Below are 20126 nucleotides of genomic sequence, written 5' to 3'. Positions count from 1 at the left end.
GCCCACGCACTGCAGCGGGGAGTGGTCCCCGCTTGCCGCAGCTGGAGAGGGCCCGCGCACAGCAGCGGAGACCCAACACAGCCAAAAATAAATTAAAAAAAAAAAAAGAATAGATCTTCAGACACTTCCTTATCATTATATCAAACCTAAATTTCCGAGCCAGGATTATTCTTGAAGCCTGAAGCTTCTTTTTTTTTTTTTTTTTTTTAATAAATTTATTTATTTATTTATTTATTTTTGGTTGTGTTGGGTCTTTGTTTCTGTGCGAGGGCTTTCTCTAGTTGCGGCGAGCGGGGGCCACTCTTCATCGCGGTGCGCGGGCCTCTCACTATCGTGGCCTCTCTTATTGCGGAGCACAGGCTCCAGACGCGCAGGCTCAGTAGTTGTGGCTCACGGGCCCAGTTGCTCCCCGGCATGTGGGATCTTCCCAGACCAGGGCTCGAACCCATGTCCCCTGCATCGGCAGGCGGGTTCTCAACCACTGCACCACCAGGGAAGCCCTGAAGCTTCTTAATACAATGAGCTTCAGCAGAAGACACTCATGGTATCCTAAGCCTTGGATGTGGATTAAGCCTGTCCCTCCATCTTATGCTTCAATTTCCCTTTGGACAGACAGGGAGAGCAGCACTTTCTTTGCTCCACCTTCTAGGCATATATATGATTGTAGCAGTAAAATTAAAAATGTCTGAGATCAGTGAAGAGTCACGACGTCAATTCTAAATGTCACCTTCAGCAACCATTCTTTACTATGCTTTTCTCTTTATTGTATGAGTACAGCGAAAATAGTGGAGGCTGTTTAATTGCAATTTTAGTAGTGGGCTTCATAAAACCTTAAAATACGTATAATATTTCACACAGCGTTATACTCACAAATTCCAGCTGGGAAAAGACCTGTAAGTGACAAATGCCGCGAGAATGGATATTCTCACAGTATTTCTGGCACATCCAAACAGAGGAAGTCTCAAAAATCTCATGAGAAAATAAGCTCTTCTAAAACTCTCATCCCAGTTTTTTGGGCTTACTCTATATAGATAAACTTCCATAAGCCTTCAGGCTTTTGCGTCTTTAACCAAATCCACTAGAGCTTTGATCCTTTAGAGGTTTACCAGTCCCCAAGATAGACGGAGTTCTCTTGGGGTGGGGGAAAAAAATCCCAAGTTCCAATAAAATGCTTTCTCAATAAATTAAAGCAGGAATTCTGTTTGGGAATAGAAAATCATTTAAAAATCAGAATTTTCAAAACATCCTTTGATGTTTAAAGCGATATTTTGTTTTCAGTTGTTTATTTGTTTATGGATATTATTGTTTTGAATGTTACAATACAAAGCCCGAAGCCAGAACAGTTCACGTCGGGGTTTAACCACTGACTTTTTTGCATTTACTTGTACAAGTTTGCATTTTTGAAAAAGGAATTATGAAAACAACCTCATGTGCTCTGTTCTTCTCCCCCGTTCTGCCTTTTGGATGAAGAACACCTGCAGGTACGATGGGGAAAGAAACTTTCAATCTCCACATTAACACACAGCACCTCTGTCTGTGTGTGAGGCTGATGTGGTGTAATCTCTGTTTACTAAAAATGTTTCTAACTTCAAAATGCCACCTTATCATGTATGCACTGTCCCAAAGTATGTTTTCCCAGACTTTCTATACTATAAACACACAGGGGGAAAATGGATGAAGTTGAGGATAAAAGAGAGAAAATAACAATGGGCTTTGTTGCTGTGCTGGAGGAACAGCCTGTCAGGTCAGCTTTGCAGAGGCATATTCCCAAACCAGTCATCATTAACGGACTCACTTCCACAGGAAAAAAAAAAAAAAAAAAAAAAAGACAGAGTCTGAAAACTCCGGACAAAAGAAATCCCTGCAGACAAAGTAAAAACAAATTAAAAGACCCATTATAAAACACAGATGCTACAAGGAAAATAAACTTTCCAAGATTTACTGGGCTTTGACAAACTTGAACATTTGTGGAAAAGACATCAGCAACAACTCCCAGGTAATGTGGCTGCAAAGCTAGACTCCTTTCTGTTTTATCTTTACCCTCCCTGCAGAAGCTGCCAGGTTGGTATTCTTAGCTTCTGAATGCATGATGTGAGAACATGTGAATGTGGCAAAGTGCCAGCCACAAGAAATCTCTAAAAGCCAGCAAGATCCTGAGATTACTGCCCATTTCAGATTATGCTAAATATTAAAGTTAATACCGGTGTCTCTGTGTGTGCACCTTCATTTCGTCTTAAATGCAAACCAGAAGAGGAAAAATAAGACGTAAATGCAATTATAGGCCTCCTCCCTCCCCTCTAAAAAATTTCCCTATCTTACCATACTGCGAACTAAGACGAACGAGATCAGTTAAAATAACATTAAGCAATCAAGGGATCAGAGTTGTAGGTGAGAAAGTACCTTAAAACGGTATCACATCAGTGGAAAAGAGAAAACTTTTTGTTATAGGATTCTAGAGGCACAAGCTACAAATTACTGCTAATGAGGGTCTGAGGAAGAGTCTAGGAACAGAAGGTGTAAGAAACTAAGAGCTACAATGGAATCAAGGGGACCAAATGGAGAGTGTGGAGGATAAAGAAGCATTGTCTTTTGTTGTCATTAGGGATGCAGGGATAAACATAAAAATGGCAAAGATTCAGGTGGAGAAAAGCAAAATGACACTAGGCAGTGTTGATGGTGCCCTAAGGGAGAGCACAGCTTTTAGGAGGTCTGCATTATCTTCTCACTTTTTGACCCTTAACTTTATTCCTTTAGGCACTCCATTTTTTCTGAAGGTTTACTAAAGAAACATAGAAATGAGACTCCTACAATAGTTTCAAATTCTGTTCTCATCACCCTTCCACACACCTGTCCACAAGATCCACTCTTGTTCTAGGATATAAGCCTCTCAGTCAGTCAGTGTCCTTGGTCTGCTAATATTCTGAACCCTTACATTTTGAAATTGGAGTAACGAGGCACACTAAGAGGCAATGTGGATGTGACAACCTGGCACTCCTGAGAAGATAAATATATAGGGAGAACCCTATTCCCAAATATCCCATTATTATCCTACTTCAACCAACTTCTTTACTCTAAGACCTCATGTAGATGGCCTACTCCCAACATCATGTCTTTCCAAAATAAAAATCGGGTAACAAGTTCATATGGGGCTTTTTTGGTGCTTTTTGCTTTCCACAGAAGACCAAAATGTTCCGTCTGCTTTTAGTATCCTGCTGTGGAATTGACAGGGATAAAAATCCAAAATATACCAATGAGTTTAACTAAGTTAACTCTGTAGCTGAAAAGCTCCCGACTTCTTGACTCTGTCAAAAAGAGTACAATGGTAGCTTGTTTTGTAACAATCACTGGAAATGTAGGCTCTGAAAAGCTAAAAACACTGCTTAGCTCTTGCTTGCCATCTAATTTAACATTAAAGCTTTCTCAGCCAAACACTGGATAATTATTTAATCAAAACCAAATAGAGTCCTTTTGAAATATATAAAAAGTATCCTGTGCAAACGGGAATTTCCTGAATGTGGGTTGTTTGGGGTTGACATTGGAGTCTCTGTTTCTCTTTTTCTTTCTTTCTCTCTCTTTTTTTCCCCTTTCCTAGATGAGAATGACAAGCTTCCCAGCTGCAGTTCCAGGACTTTCACCCTCCTTTTTGACCTTTTCTCAGGCGTATTCCAGTATAATCTGTAATCTACTCAAGTAGGAAGAGGAAACAGCAGCGCCCTGGTGAGAAACAGTGCCTTCTGACCCACATACCAAACTGGGCGGAAGCAATGCTTGTTCACAGGAGCCAAGGAGAGCAGAACACACACAATTAAAAGAAAATGAATAATACATCCATATTTTTTTAAAGACTGTTAACAGAACAACCAAACAGTTTTGGTGACAAAGTGCAAGATAGGAAGCGTTCAAGGACAATTCTGACTAGGCACTGACTTGCTTCTCCCTGTAAAATTTTTGGAGAGTAATAGGTGGTGAAGCAAAGATACTGCAAAAACATATATGCATTTCAAGCAAAACACTTGTTGCTTTTTCAAGTAAACAGTTCACAACACAACAGACAGGTACTTTGGGGGAGGGGTGGGAAAGTAGAAAGGTAAGAAATATCCCCCAGAAAATTGACTTGAAAACAAGAACCCAATTTTTTTTTTTTTTCTTTGCAAGATGGGGTTGAGGTTTTTAATGATACTGTCATCACTCTTCCCACTACGTACAAAGTAGCTGCACGGAACTTTGCACTAGTGCTTACTAAATGTCAGTAGAATTAAAACTTCACACTCTGGAGACTTGTAACTGCACTATTTATCAAATATTAATCACTATATAAATTTATAGGGATTCCCTGGTGGCACAGTGGTTAAGAATCCGCCTGCCCATGCAGGGGACACGGGTTCGAGCCCTGGTCCGGGAAGATCCCACATGCCGCAGAGCAACTAAGCCCGGGCGCCACAACTACTGAGCCTGTGCTCTAGAGCCCACAAGCCACAACTACTGAGCCCACGTGCCACAACTATTGAAGCCCGCGCGCCTGGAGCCCGTGCTCTGCAACAAGAGAAGCCACCGCAATGAGAAGCCCGCGAACCGCAACAAAGAGTAGCCCCCGCTCGCTGCAACTAGAGGAAGCCAGTGCGCAGCAACGAAGGCCCAACACAGCTATAAATAAATAAATAAATAAATTAATTAATTAATTAAAAGTATATATATATAAATCTATAAATATTCAAATACACAACGTGCTAAGTAGTTTCCTTTTCTAGTCGGAATACTTTTTTACCAGTTAATTATTATTTTAATGTGTTCACGACTGTTACATGTAAATGTGTTTTTCTTTCCTTAAATCCAAAACTCAATAAATTTAGAAAATTTACACATAAAAATAAAAAGTCAAAAGGAACTAACTGTTACTAAAACTATATGCAGAACAAGATCAGTCTACACTACTCCAAAAAGATACTAAAGCTGTCTGAGAACAAGGATCCTTGCGATGCAAAAATAAGCCCAGAAAGGGAGGTAAGTCAGAAACAACATTCAAAAAAAATACAAATAAGGGGAAATAAGAAATATTTCCAAAAAGTTCCAGAGATAAAAGTGTATGGGGACAAGCACTGAAATAAACTGTATGAAAATCTTCTGTCTGCATCTCCTCTCCACTATACTTTTGGCACAATTTGTTCACACAGCCAACCCAAATTTACAAAATGAATTTTTAAAATCTCCTCCCATAAGTGGGAAGTTCATTACCTTAGTTTATTATTCTTGCAGCATTCCAAGATTTGGGATGAAGACAATTTGTAAGAGCTGGTGCTCTTAATATTTAAGAAGTTTCAGCAATTTTTAATTCATTTTAAACATTAGGATTGTAGTTTACCACTCTTTCCACAATGAAAAATCAAGCAAGACAGTAAATGCACTATACTTAACAGTAGAGGGAACAATGCAAACTGTTTGTATAAAGAAGGAGAATAAAAGAAAAAGATCTTGGGATTTTACTTTAAGAATCAAGTTATTCCTAAAGACGTAAGCAACCTCAAAATTCCCCACTCTTCTGAATCGAAGAGTAGAGTTTTGGGACTAAGTGCTCAGAAGTGAAGACATTTAATAACCCTAGTGCAAAATCCCCAGAATTAAAAATCCCATAATCTAGCAGCACTTAGACCAAATCTGTGATTAAATGAGTTCCCCGAAGTATAAATAAATCCTCATTAAAATTCTCTTTTGAAAATATTCCACACCCATATCTCCCATGCTTATCTTGCAATGAATTCTGTATCATGTCAACAGATCAAACAGAAGCACTTCACTGTTCAAGGAAAAAAAAAAAAAAGAAACTTATCTGCATCATTCAATAAATATAATGTTATTACTTAAACTGTTGAACCTATAAGATATGGAAAAATGGGAGCTGGTACTGAAATAAAAAGAAACACTGTAACAAGATAAAATACTGAATAAATTGCAAGATTTAAGGTGTAATGTTTTTAGACTTGGAGGACTCAAAATAATTTAACATTTGCAGAACTGGTCTTTTTCCAGTACATTAAACACTGTATACTAAGGAAAAATTAAATATTAAAATCAAAGTATTTTCTGTTGAATAACAACGATCGTAGTAAAATGTAAGCAACTTTCATAATAATCAAAAAGATATAATTTAAAATAGCAATAGCAAAGATGCTCCCCACAACCTCCTTCCCGCTCCCTTACCCCCACCCCACGGAAGCCTTCCTTCTTTTTTACTTATGACTGTTAAGGATATTTTCTGGCTCTATTTCAGCATCATGACTCAGGTCATGAGAAGTGTCAAAGATGCATTTCCTTCAGATGGGAAAGAGCAACAGATTTTAACAACCATACAAAGATGGGAGTACTGTGCAAAAGAGCCAAATCAGCATTTTTGACAGCAGGGAAGATAAAACCTTTTATACTCACATATATTTTATTTCCAGCTTAAAAACATTTAAATATCATTCTATCAAAATATGCTTACATGTTCTGCTCAAGAAGAAAACAGGAAACCCATTCTCAATTTAGCTGCCTCAATTATCAACAATTTGTGAGAGAGTATCGTTCACCGACAAAAAAAGAAAAAGAAAGAAATCAAAGTACACATATGAACGTTAATAAATAGTTCGAGTCCTTGTCTTCCAAACGTATTCTTCCAAAAGCAAAACCATGAATTTACCTGTCTGCATAAAAACTCCTTTGACAGAAAGTCCTCGAGAATGAAAATCACAAAGAGGAGTGATACCATGACCATATCTGGGCACCGGAGAGTGACGACTCTACTTCTTTCCCTGTAATTCTTCTGCCTTAGCAGAAACACTTTTTCTTAATCAGCTGGATTATTGCCAGAAAACCATAATCATTTATCAGTACTGTTGTTTTATATTTTCTTTCATCCATGATTTTATCAAAAGTGTACATATTTCAATCCATTCCAAATTGGACAGGAGTGAAATATTATTGAACATTTGTTAAGAATTCCCTACTAGTGATGATTCTCAACACTGAAAAGGGAATGGCCTGTCTCTTCTGAAGCCGCCAACAGCAATGCCCACACTAATTCCACTCTATCCATTTTGAAATAGTTTCACTCTTGTGCCTCATTCTAGCTTCAATATTCTCACCTGCAAAAACACATCATCCAATGTTAATACCTCGTTCAATGAACCTTAAATCCCTTTCCTTTTCTCATCCTCCTCCAAATTCTAAATGTCATTTTATGCTAAGAACCTATTATGCTAAGAACCATAACAGTTTCTATTTCTCAGTATGTGTAACGCTGGCACAGCAGCGACCTCACTCTCCGTACTCTTTTGTAGTTTACAAACTATAAGCCAGCAGTCATATTTTTACTTCCTGCTCAGATTTTTAAGTTCAAGACTGCTCACGGCTGCTACTCCCAAGTCTCATAATTTCTAAATCTGTTTATTTGGGTCGCTCATGCAGACACTGGTCACTGGGTATCCTAAGAAGCCCAATTTCTTCTCTCTTCTCCCCCTCCAATTTTTCTAAAACCAAATTTTGAAAAAATATTTCAATGGAACCTGACCAGAATTTTCTTACTTAATTGTCTTCCTCACTGGAAAAGTAAGGCTAACTTAACGTGCAAATAGAGAAGCCAAATCCTCTTGTAGTTAGTTATTCTAATCACTAGACTAAAACAATGTTGAAGGATCAACTCCCTGAAAACTAACTTGTAAGTCTATTGCCAGAACGTTTCTAGAGGATTCCTTCGTGGGGAAACTGACCAGTCAAAGTGAAAAGATCTACAAATACTATTGATCGGGGGGTACCCCAATAAAACTGATAGACCAGTTGGACCTATAAACTGGTATGAGCTACTCGTGCTCAAAGAGCTTCCAATCACTTCTTTAGTATGGATGTGTTGATTAGCTGAATAAATATGAAATAACAAAATAAATCAAATAATAATAAAACTTTTTAATAAAATAAAAAATAAGAATGATCAGCCAAGGATTCCTAGACATTCCAGCCAGTATTTTAGTTTAACCAGTCTGAGATTGGGCCTAGGCATCAGTACTTTTTTAATCTATCCAGGTAAATTATAATGTACAATCAGGGTTGAGAGTCCAAGATGAAAGATAATGATGACCACAAAAAAAACTTAAAAAGGAACTCAGAGGAAATAGAGATACTACCAGGAGCAAAGAAGTGCATCAAAAATTATAACTATCTTTTAAAGAGATAAACAATTTTACATCTGTGAAATAAGCAAAGGATGTGATAATAAGAGAAACATTCACAGAAAAGGTTATTAAAAACATATTGCACAAATAAAAATCTAATAAGAAGGTTAGGAGATAAAGTTGGGGATATTCTCTTAAAGTAAAACAAAAAGACAAAGAGATAGGAAATAGAAAAGAAAGTTAGGGGTTCAGTGTAGGAGATCCATTATCCAACCAAAATGATTTCCAAAAAGGGGCAAAAAAAAGAAAACAGCAAAAAATAAATTATGAAGAACTGAAAGAAGCAGCCTCTGAGTGGGAGAAGTGGGTGCAGGAGAGTGCAGTTTTTCTTTATAAAATTGTGGCATTATTTGACTTTCATAATAAATATATGTATTGCTTTGATACAAAAATTATATTGAATAGGTAAACAAAAACAATAAAACTACAATGAATGTTAACAGAAAAGAGAAGCAGAGATTAAGTGTAAGGCCTAATGATGCCTCAGTAGTGGAGTGTAATCACTCTGGTCCCATAAAATACAGAGATAGGTCCTGGAATAGCAACGTATAGAGAAACAAAGAAAGGAACTTTTAGAACATACAGAAACCACTTACTCAGATGATTAACTAAAAGAGTGCCCTCCGTTCATTCATAGGAGCTAGGTACCTGGACGGGGTACTAAAACTAGATACTAATTGATAGTAATATATTTCAAAAGTCCAATTCTCTAATAAGACTTTGAGGAATACATCATAGAAAACATCATGAAAAGGAAGCTAGGTTATTATAAAATCTTAGACGACATCAACATCCATAGTACACCAGGTTCATGCCAGGGTTGCCAAGATTACCATCACAGGAAAGTTTAGAAAAGATCGCCCTCTAGAGGCATGTCTCATTAACCATTTAAAAACAAAACAAGAAACCTGGAGTCTATGATGTGCCAGTGGTAAAAATATAGAGAAAATACAAAATATGTCATTTACAGTAAAGAGGAAAACAAAAAATGACAGTATAGCTCCAACTGCTAACTACCTGAGCCAGCATTTATTTTAAGGAATAAAAAAAAGAGAGAGAGAAAAAAGTGTAGCATATTCCAAATAATACAGACAAGAGATAAAGTATTCAAATAGACTTTAATCAGTTTTTATAGTATTGAATTTAATATAAAGTATAATTTAGAGACAATATAAGAGTGTTAGAAGATACTCCACAGGTAATTTTATTTTCCTCAAAAACTATGTTATCTGAAACTTCCTCTCAATTTTGCTGTGAACCTATAACTGCTCTATGAAACAGTCTATTAAAAAATGATGCTATCTTTATTTAGTAGATGGTTTCTCCAATTAGGGCTTCTGAAATAAAAGAACTTTTCAGGATGGTATTAATTATAAGGCCTCTCTTTTCAACCCACTTTCCCTAAAGAACTCATCTGTTCTGAGAAACAATAGGAAGTGACATGAAAATATTTTAAATACGCATGATTTTGGTGTATAGATGTAAAGACACAAATTCACTAGGAAAACTTTAATAGACTTGAAAACAATAGGTTAAAAACTTCATCTGAACTACAAAAAAGTACATGCAACCAGTAAAAAACCCAGGTACTAAACTAAGATAGCCTAAAAGAAGATTTTTATCCATTTACATGTATATACTGTATATATATATATACTCTGTGTCATATGAGGCATAAAATTTAAAGCAGAGCTACAGTGCACATGATTGATTTTTCTTGGCAAAAATTAAAACATACAAATGGAAACTTCAATCCACAAGTAAACGGTGATGTGGAAAGAGAAGTCAAGAAACATCACGTTATTATTGACTGTCTTAAGTAGGTGAAACTATATAAGGCTGAAATGGGTGGTTGCTTTGTATTTACAATTGTGATGTGGTCTGTATCAAGAAAACTACTGATCAACAAAAGTAAGTAATTACAATAAACCAGCAAATGAAAGCTATAAACACAGTTTCTGAGTGGTAAAAAAAAAGAATGCCTCATACAGATGCTAGGAAGAAAAGTTGATGCTACCAGTTACTTAGAAGCAGTTTATTAAAATAGCGAGGCTTCAAGCCCAAGAAATCAGAGGCCCCCTCTACAGAGCCCAGAGTCTCATCCATCACTTCCATTTAGAAGAAGCAGAATCTGGAATTCAGATGCCTAAAGTTGTGACTCAACAATGACTCCTCCCCTGGGGACCAATGAGTTAATGGGAAGGCGACACTTCCGAGAACTGTAGAAGTAAACCCAGAACCCCTCTGTTAATGCAATGGAAATAGTAGGAAAAAAACCAAATTCCTTAAAAGCCCTATCACATAGTGACTGTCATATTCTTGAACCTAAACTGGAAAACTCATTTGCAAAATAAAGAAATGCAAAGGCTAGAGAATGGGTAGATTCATTTATCCAACTATATTTCCTGATGTATGGTATTACAATGAGCAAAAACAGATGAAAAAGAAAAAATAATACTACCTTCACTTTCAATTTTGCGTTGGGTGTACCTTCATTTCAGAAACAACGTCAGAAGTCAACTCATCAATATTGAGTCTAATAATGCTACAAATAAGGTCACGATTATATTTCAGTCACTTATTCTTTGGTGAATTCTTCATTTATTCTCTTTTCTGCCTAAGAGCCACTATACAAAACTATGAATAATGAATCAGTCCTATATACCTCCTTAGTAATAAACAGTATCAATAATGAAACTAATCATAGCAGCTAATCTTTTCCTGAGTTATTTCATGTGTGCCAGACACTATTCAAAGTGCTTTGATCCTCACAGTAACTCTCTAAGGTAGGTAATTTTATTATCCCCATTTTACTGATAGAAAATTAAGGCACAGGTAGATTAAGTAATTTGTCTAAATTTACAGAGCCAGAAAGTCACAGAGGTTCTACCACAGGAAGTCAGACTCCAGGTCCTCCAACTCCAACTGCCTTCCCAAGGAAGTTACACTTAAAAATGGAGATCATCGAAAATAATAGGTAGAAAGCAGTAAGTGATGAGTATGGATACATAGCTTACAGAAGAAACAAATACCAAAGTTAGACACTTTATGGTAAGAGGGAGAAAGCACACTGTGAGCTGAGCTGAGCTGAGCTTCAAAGATGCATTCCATGTTTACCTGAAGAAATAAGCGGAAAACAATTCAGATGCAGGAACAAGGTGTTGATTGAAGCTGAAAAGCAAAAGCAAGTAATTAAATTTGCTTGGAGCATAAACAATAGTGGCAGAAATGGCTTCTTTATTCAGCAAAAATTTACTAACTGGTAAAGGGAATGCCTCATCTCTTAGAGGACCATTCGCCTGCCAACATGCCCACCTCCTATTTCTATGAGAAAACAGAGGCAACCTCCTCCTTGACCTCTAACTTTTCCCCATTTTCCTGTTCCCCTTTACATCAATGCTCATTGAAAGGCCTGTCAATACTGGCCTCCAATTTTCTCTTCCCGTCCTTAATAAAATCCTCTCTTATCAGGCCCCTACCGCTTCACCAAAACTTGCTCTTATCAAAGCCACATGTCCTCTACATGACTAAATTTGATGGTATTCTATCTTTTTCTCAGTCCTTATCTTAATTGACCTATCAGCAGAATTTAACACATTAATCATTCCCTTTTCTCAGAAAAAAAAAAATGTCTTCATTTGGCTTATAGGATTTCTCATGTGTTGGTTTTCCTTCTATGTCACAGGCTCAGTCCTGGGACGTCTTCATCTTCTTTTCATACTCATTCACTTACTAGGTGATCTCATCCTGCTTTGGCTTTTTTTTATCTATGCCTCCCCAACATTTATTCTCAGCCTATTCCTTCCCACTGAACTCCAGATTCATAAAACCAACTACCTGCCTAACATCACTAGGAGGTCAAGACACATCTTAAACTAAACATGTCCAAAAGTCCTGATCTGTCTCTATCCCCAGAGCTGCTTTAACCTCATGGTCCTCATTTCATGTGATGGCAGTCGCACCCTTCCAGCTGTTCGGGCCGAAAGCCTTACTGGTCACCCTGACTCCTCTCTTTTCTCTCCTGGATTTCTGCAATGCTCTCCTAACTGGTCTCACTAGACTTCTACTCTTGTCAGACTGCAGATGGTGCGTTCTCAGTACAGATCACCATTCTGCTCCTGTCAAACCGCAATCCGACCCCATCACCCAAAACCCTCCACAGCTTTTCCACTTTACTCTGAGTAAAAGTCAAAGGCTGACATGATCTGGCCGCATTCCCTCTCTGACCTCATCTACTCTGCACCTTGCACACTGTTCCTTGGCCACATGGGCCTCCTTGCCTCTCCATGAACACTCCAGACACATTCCCAGCTCAGGGATTTTACACTGACTATTTCTTCTGCCTGGAACACGTTCCGCAGACATCTGCATGACTTTCTCCCACACTTCCATCAGATCTTTATTCAAATGTCATCAACTCAGTAAGGCCTGCCAGGAGCATCCTAATTTCAAACTGCAATCTTCTCCAGGCATGTCGTATTCCCCTTCCTTTACTTTTCTCCATAGCATATAAAACTACCTGTTTATCCATCCATTTGTCCATCCATCCATCCATGAATCCATCCATCCATCCACCTATCATCTATCCTATGCATCATACATATCCCTCCACTGGAAAGTCAGCTCCATGGGAACAGGGATGTTTTCCTCTTTTATTCACTGCTGTATCCCTAGAGCTCAGGAACAGTGCCTGGACATAGTAACACTAATTAATAGTTCTTGAATAAAATGAAAGAATCTTACAGATGTTAAAATGAAAAGCAATGTTACCATGAATGAAAATCTCTTCATTCTGACAAGTAATAAATTGTTTTTATTAGAACTTCTAAGTTCTAATAACTTTGAAAACCTTGGTTTGAAGCCTTAGAATCTACATTTTACCAAATACTACATGAGGTGCCAAGATACAAATAAAAACAAGAAAAAGACCCTCTCTTCATGGAGGTAAATCTACTGGGAGACACAGGCATGTCAATGAACATATTAACATATGTTAATATGAACAACTAACATTAAAATATAATAAAATCACATTCATAGTGCCAATACCAAGACTGATACAGAACATACAACATCAAGAGGTGTTTAAAAGAGGCTGAAGAGGGACTTCCCTGGTAGCACAATTAAGAATCCACCTGCCAATGCAGGGGACACGGGTTCGATCCCTGGTCTGGAAAGATCCCACATGCTTCAGAGCAACTAAGCCCACGCACCACAACTACTGAGCCCGCGCTCTAGAGCCCACGAGCCACAACTACTGAGCTCGCATGCCATAACTACTGAAGCCCACGCACCTAGAACCCATGCTCTGCAACAAGAGAAGCCACCGCAATGAGAAGCCTGCGCACCGCGACGAAGAGTAGCCCCTGCTCACCGCAACTAGAGAAAGCCCGCGTGCAGCAACGAAGACCCAACGCGGCCAAAAATAAATAAATAAAAAACAAACAAAAAAAGAGGCTGAAGAGATGAAGTGATACTTTTAGCTAGATCATAATGAAGTAGGGTTTCAGCAGGCATCCAAGGGAATAAAAATTATTTCGAGAGGAGTATGCAAACTTAAAAGGTGCCAGGAAATGAATACATGTGGCATTTTCAGGGAAGGGTACAGAAATGTAGGTGTGGTGGGACAAGAAACTGAGAGTGAGACGGAACCTTCCCTAACATCCTAAAAGCATGGTGAGACGCTGAAAGCCTGAAAGCAGAAAAGCGGAGTATTATCCTAGTTACGGTTAACAAAGAAAATGCTTGTGATAGTTAAAAGAAAAAAAGAAGGCTGGAGGCTACAGAAACAGATGAGGTAAGAAATGATGATAAGAGGTTCTTAATCATTTTTGCCATGGACTACTTAGACAACATGGAAAAGCCTGTAGACTCTTTCTCAGAATAATACTTATAAATGCATGGGATACTATACACAGAATTACAAAGAAAACCGTACTATTATACTGAAGTATAGCTATCAGTTCATTTAAAAAATTAAGTTCTGCTATAGCAATATATGTAATATTAAAATCAGTAATATTATTACATTTTATATATATATATATAATTTCCAAGCAATGGTGAGCATAAACAATATTTCAAAATACATCTCGACAAAACACTTCAAGATTTTTTTGTATATAATGTGATACAAAAACTCTGTGTTTTTATTGGTGACAACGTCACAAGTCCTGCTGTTATTACTGTCATGTGTTGTCTATATTCATAATGAAAGAAAACATTTACTTTTGGGTAGAGGATAGTAATCCTAAAGATGAAATATTTTCCTATCCATGTTCACGGATCTTAAGAACCCCTTAAGACTAAGGTCCAGGCAACAAGACCAGAAACGAAAGAGATATTTAGAGAAAGTATATTTCAAATAAATAAACATCCTCTGTTAAGTAAAAATGGCAAATAGATAAAATAATCCTAACCTAAACTGGATTGCATCCAGAAAGTAAAAAGGAAATATCCTTATATCAACTGTTATTTAACAGTTTCCTTTACTTTGCTAAAAAGAGCACAGACAAACAACAGCAATAACCGCCAAAGCATGATTCATTTTCAAGATGAATCCCTCCCTGTTCAAAGGTTTACATTGTTTTTGACTAGCATCAGATTGTTTATCCACACAAACTGTAAATACATCATTTTTAGAACTAACCAACAACAATGCCCATTTTGTTTTGACATGTAAGGTACAAAAAGAACATAAAGAAAAATGACCACCCTAATGTCTGCACTTTAAAAATGAAAAAACTACAGAAAAAGGGGGTGAAATTCCAACATAATAAAAATTTAGCATGTGTTATCAGGAGGAAAACGTCTCCTGAAACTCCTTGCTTTCAAAAGGGAATTTAAGAACTGCAGTACTGCTAAACTGTCTATAATCTCCTCTCTGAGATGCCTTCTCTTAGCTTTATGGAAAAATATGAAGAAAGCTGTACAAACAATAATGCTGAGAGAAAATAATATATTTTGACAATATTACTCTTCAACTGTTTGATCTTTTACAAATGACAAATCCTTAATTGACTGGCACTTTGCACCCTTCAGCAAAAATATATTGAAAAGTATTCATTCAGTCATTCAATATCTGTTTTGTTCCCTTAGACAAGGGCAGAGATTACCTTAATTTCTGGGCACAGTATGCCCAAAGCCTAGCATAGAACCTGGTATGTGGTATGCTTATTAGAGAAGGAAGAAGAGGAAGAAAAAAGGAGCTCAAAAGAATGCTCTCTGAAGATGTATAAATATAAAGACTATAAATTCTTCCAAATTTTTCTATTAATACAGCTGGTTCTCTGGCCAACCTAGCTGCCCAATGTGCACACTAAATCTCGCTCCATAAAGTGTATGGTGAAATTCAAGTTAAGAAAAATATTTAATACAAAAAGCAAGGCCCTCAAAGAACCTATACTACCATTTAATTATATGACAAAATAGTCACACCTAAGAATGTAAGTAATTATTTCTGAAGTAAAATTTCTTGCAAATGGCTGAAAATATGAATATCTCATAGCTTTCTAAACTTTTTTTATAATTTTAAATACTTTTTTATTATTTTTATTTTAAAAAATATTTATTTATTTATTTATTATTTACTTATTTTGGCTGTGCCGGGTCTTAGTTGCGGCACACGGCATCTTTGTTACGGCCATGGTATCTTTGTTGCGGCATGCAGACTCTTAGTTGCATCATGCAAACTCTTAGTTACAGTGTGCATGGGGGATCTAGTTCCCCGATCAGGGATTGAATCCAGGCCCCCTGCATTGGGAATGTGGAGTCTTACCCACTGGACCACCAGGGAAGTCCCAATACTTTTTTAAATGACAGTTTTCACCCAGGACTTATTTCAACCTCAAAGATCATGGATCACTAGTTAAATATACATTAATAATAACTGTTCTTATAAAAATAATAGGGCCAGGGACTTCCCTGGTGGTGCAGTGGTTAAGAATCTGCCTACCAATGCAGGGGACATGGGTTTGATCCCTGGTCCGGGAAGATCCCACATGCCACGGAGCAACTAAGCCCGTGCACCACAACTACTGAGCCTGCGCTCTAGAGCCCGTGAGCCACAACTACTGAGCCTGCGTGCCACAACTACTGAAGCCTGTGTGCCTAGAACCCATGCTCCGCAACAAGAGAAGCCACTGCAATGAGAAGCCTGTGCACTGCAACGAGGAGTAGCCCCCGCTCGCCGCAACTAGAGAAAGCCCATGAGCAGCAACGAAGACCCAATGCAGCCAAAAACAAATTAATTAATTAATTAATTTAAAAAAAATACTTCTAAAAAAATAATAATAATAGGGCCAGGGACTTCCCTGGTGGTCCAATAGTTAAGAATCTGCCTTCCACAATGCAGGGGACACAGGTTCGTGCCCCGGTCCGGGATGATCCCACATGCCGCGGAGCGGCTAGGCCCGTGAGCCACAACTGCTGAGCCTGCGCGTCTGGAGCCTGTGCTCCGCAACGGGAGAGGCCGCAACAGTGAGAGGCCCGCGCACCGCGATGAAGAGTGGCCCCCGCTCGCCGCAACTGGAGAAAGTCCTCGCACAGAAATGAAGACCCAACACAGCCAAAAATAAATAAATAAATAAATAAATTTGTTTTTAAAAAAAAGAATCTGCCTTCCAATGCAGGGGATGTGGGTTTGATCCCTGGTTGGGGAACTAAGATCCCACATGCTGGAGGGCAACTAAGCCCATGTGACACAACTAGAGAGCCCGTGCGCCACAACTAGACAGCCCACGTGCTGCAGCTAGAGAGCCTGCACACAGCAACTACAGAGCCAACGCGCTTTGGAGCCTGTGCGCCACAACGAAAGATCCCGCGTGCTGCAACTAAGACTCAACGCAGCCAAAAATAAATTAAAATAAATATTAAAAAAATTATAATAGGGCCAAAGGACAAAACATCATCTAAGGAGAAAACAAAGGTCCCAAACTGTTTTGAGTTGCAGAATTTCTCCCCAGGATTCTATTTACCAATATATTTTTTCAGTCTATCTTAGAACTTCCTCCAGAAAAAATATATATGTTGAATTGATTAGGTATTACAAAAGGATGTGTGTTCAAGCAGAAGCATTTTAGCTTCTTTAACTTCTTAGGGATATAGCCAGAAGAATTGCAAAGATGTATTCAAACAAGTACTTGCACACACATGTTCATAACAGCACTATCCACAAAATCAAAAGGTGGAAACAACTCAAATATCCATCAATGGATGAATGGATAAAAAACTGTGGTACATACATATAATGGAATATTATTCAACCATAAAAAGCAATGAAGCACTGATACATACTACAATGTGGCTATACTTTTAAAACATTACGCTACGCGAAAGAAGCCAGAAACAAAAGGTCACATATTTTATGACTGCAGTTATATGAAATATCCATAACAGGTATAGATTGAGATGGAAAGCAGACTGGTGGTTGCTAGGGACTTGGGGACAGAGGGGTGGGGAGGAACTGCTTAAAGAATATACAGTTTGGGGGATTTCCCTGGCGGTCCAGCAGTTAAGACTCCACCCTTCCAATGCAGGGGGCACGGACTAGATCCCTGGTTGGGGAACTAAGAGCCCACAGGCCATGCGGTGCAGCCCCCAAAAAAGAAAAAGAATATGCAGTTTTCGTCTGGGGTGAAGACAATATATTTGGAACTAGACAGAAGCGGTAGTTGCAAAATATTGTGATGTAATAAATCCCACTGAATTGTTAACATCTAAATGGTTAACTTTATGTTGTATGAATGTCAAATCAATTAAATAAGGGTTGTTTTCTGTAGGAACCATAATCTCGCTCTATAAAATTCCCTATACTTAAAAATCTAAATTGGTCATCTGTCAAGGAGAAACTGCAATGCTCCAAAAAAACAAGTGTCATCTAATGTCAATGAATATCTTCTCTCATTCTGGTGGGTACAACCATTCTGATATTATCTACCAAGGCCAAGATTCGCATACATTGTAGTCCAGCACTTCAATTCAAAAATAAAACAAAGTGAGAGAGTGGCATGGGCATGTATACACTACCAAATATAAAACCGATAGCTAGTGGGAAGCAGCCGCGTAGCACAGGGAGATCAGCTCGGTGCTTTGTGACCACCTAGAGGGGTGGGATAGGGAGGGTGGGAGGGAGATGCAAGAGGGAGGAGAAATGGGGATGTATGTATATGTATAGCTGATTCACTTTGTTATACAGCAGAAACTAACACACCATTGTAAAGCAATTATACTCCAATAAAGATGTTAAAAAACAAAAACAAGACAAAAATAAGCACACATTTGCACTAAGAAACAAGGACAAAATTTTTCATCTCTTCATTATACATAATAGCTCCACATCAGAAACCACCCAAATATACATCAACAGTAGGAGAAAGGATAAATAAGTAAAAATATATTTGTACAATGGAATATGTAAGAGCAATGGAAATAAATGAATTAAACCTACATAAAAATACATGAATTAATCTCACAAACATGTTAAAGAAGTTGAATATATGAATATATACACACACTGTTTTAAAAAAAAGTGAATAGTTCACTTTTTTAAAAAGTAAGGAAGTGATTACCCTAAAAGTCAGAATCACAGCTTGCTTTTATGGAAAAGGGGCACAAAAATGGAGTTCTAGTAATGTTTCCTTTATTGGTTGGAGTGATGGTTACACAAGTATTTGCTCTAGATAAAATACTGACTAATATGTGGGTTTTTTAGAAATCCCACAAAGATGTATTGGGTTGGCCAAAAAGTTCATTCGGGTTTTTCCGTACCATCTTACGAAAACCCAAATGAACTTTTTGGTCAACCCAATATGTTAAAATAAAATGCAAATGCTGCTCTAAAATACATATGACTCAAGATTATTCCTCTCTAACAATAAATATTTCTTAATGAACTACAGCACTGATTCTGGTTAAAGTCAGAGTTTTCTGGAAAAGATCTATAGATATGAGATTCGATCTCTAAATTTATGAAAATAGTCTTGAACACCATATTCCATACATATGACATCAAGCAACTCTTATATAGTGAAAAAGTTAGGGAGTTAGCTGAGCATGGCAAGTGAGCTGAAGAGATCTGGTTCTTCCCCTGGGGCCAAGGAGAGTGGTGTGGGCTCTGCTAGGGTGGGGGAAGGGGGCAGTCATTGGGGAAGAAGGAGAGAACTTATCAAAAACTAGAAGGCAGAATTCCCAGCACAACAGGGAATGCTGAAGCTTGGGGACTGCTGTTTCCATATTCATTCACTCACACACTCCTCCATCCATCCATCCATCCGTTCATTCATTCAACAGATCTCCATTTACTCTGTGCCTGGCAGGGACTGTAATAAGTTCTGTTCATACAGAATGGGCATTTAATAGAACTAATAGCCTGGTGGCAGAGACATATTTAAAACATAATCACACAAATAAATATTTAATTTAAAGTTGAAAAAAACAAGTTAGGGAGTTAATGTAGCATGGTAATGGTCACCATTACTATATTAACTTCAATTTATTAAATGTTTTAATAAATTAAGAATGTCCCTGGGCTTCCCTGGTGGCGCAGTGGCTAAGAATCTGCCTGCCAGTGCACGGGACATGGGTTCGATCCCTGGTCCGGGAAGATCCCACATGCCGCGGAGCAACTATGCCCGTGCGCCAGAACTACTGAGCCTGTGATCTAGAGCCCGTGAGCCACAACTACTGAGCCCGCACACCACAACTACTGAAGCTCACACACCTAGAGCCTGTGCTCTGCAACAAGAGAGGCCACCGCAATGAGAAGCCTGTGCGCCGCAACAAAGAGTAGCCCCCACTCGCCGCAACTAGAGAAAGCTTGGGCGCAGCAACGAAGACCCAACACAACCAAAAATAAATAAATTAAAAAAAAAAAAGAAGGTCCCCAAATGAGCCCAAGATCTTATCTTTGTATGAATGAATTAGAAA

At 38.1% G+C, this 20126-nt stretch overlaps 1 protein-coding gene across 5 annotated transcripts in view; it reads right to left on the bottom strand.

Moving 5' to 3' along the window:
* Positions 1 to 20126, bottom strand: part of BCAS3 (BCAS3 microtubule associated cell migration factor) — a 577971-nt gene that overhangs the window by 343795 nt on the left and 214050 nt on the right. The gene's annotated exons all lie outside the window — the stretch shown is intronic.

Source organism: Balaenoptera acutorostrata, chromosome 20 (genome assembly GCF_949987535.1).
Source record: "Balaenoptera acutorostrata chromosome 20, mBalAcu1.1, whole genome shotgun sequence".
NCBI lineage: Eukaryota > Metazoa > Chordata > Mammalia > Artiodactyla > Balaenopteridae > Balaenoptera > Balaenoptera acutorostrata.
The sequence above is the reverse complement of the archived record's forward strand: the minus strand, read 5'-3'. Positions and strand labels throughout refer to the sequence as shown.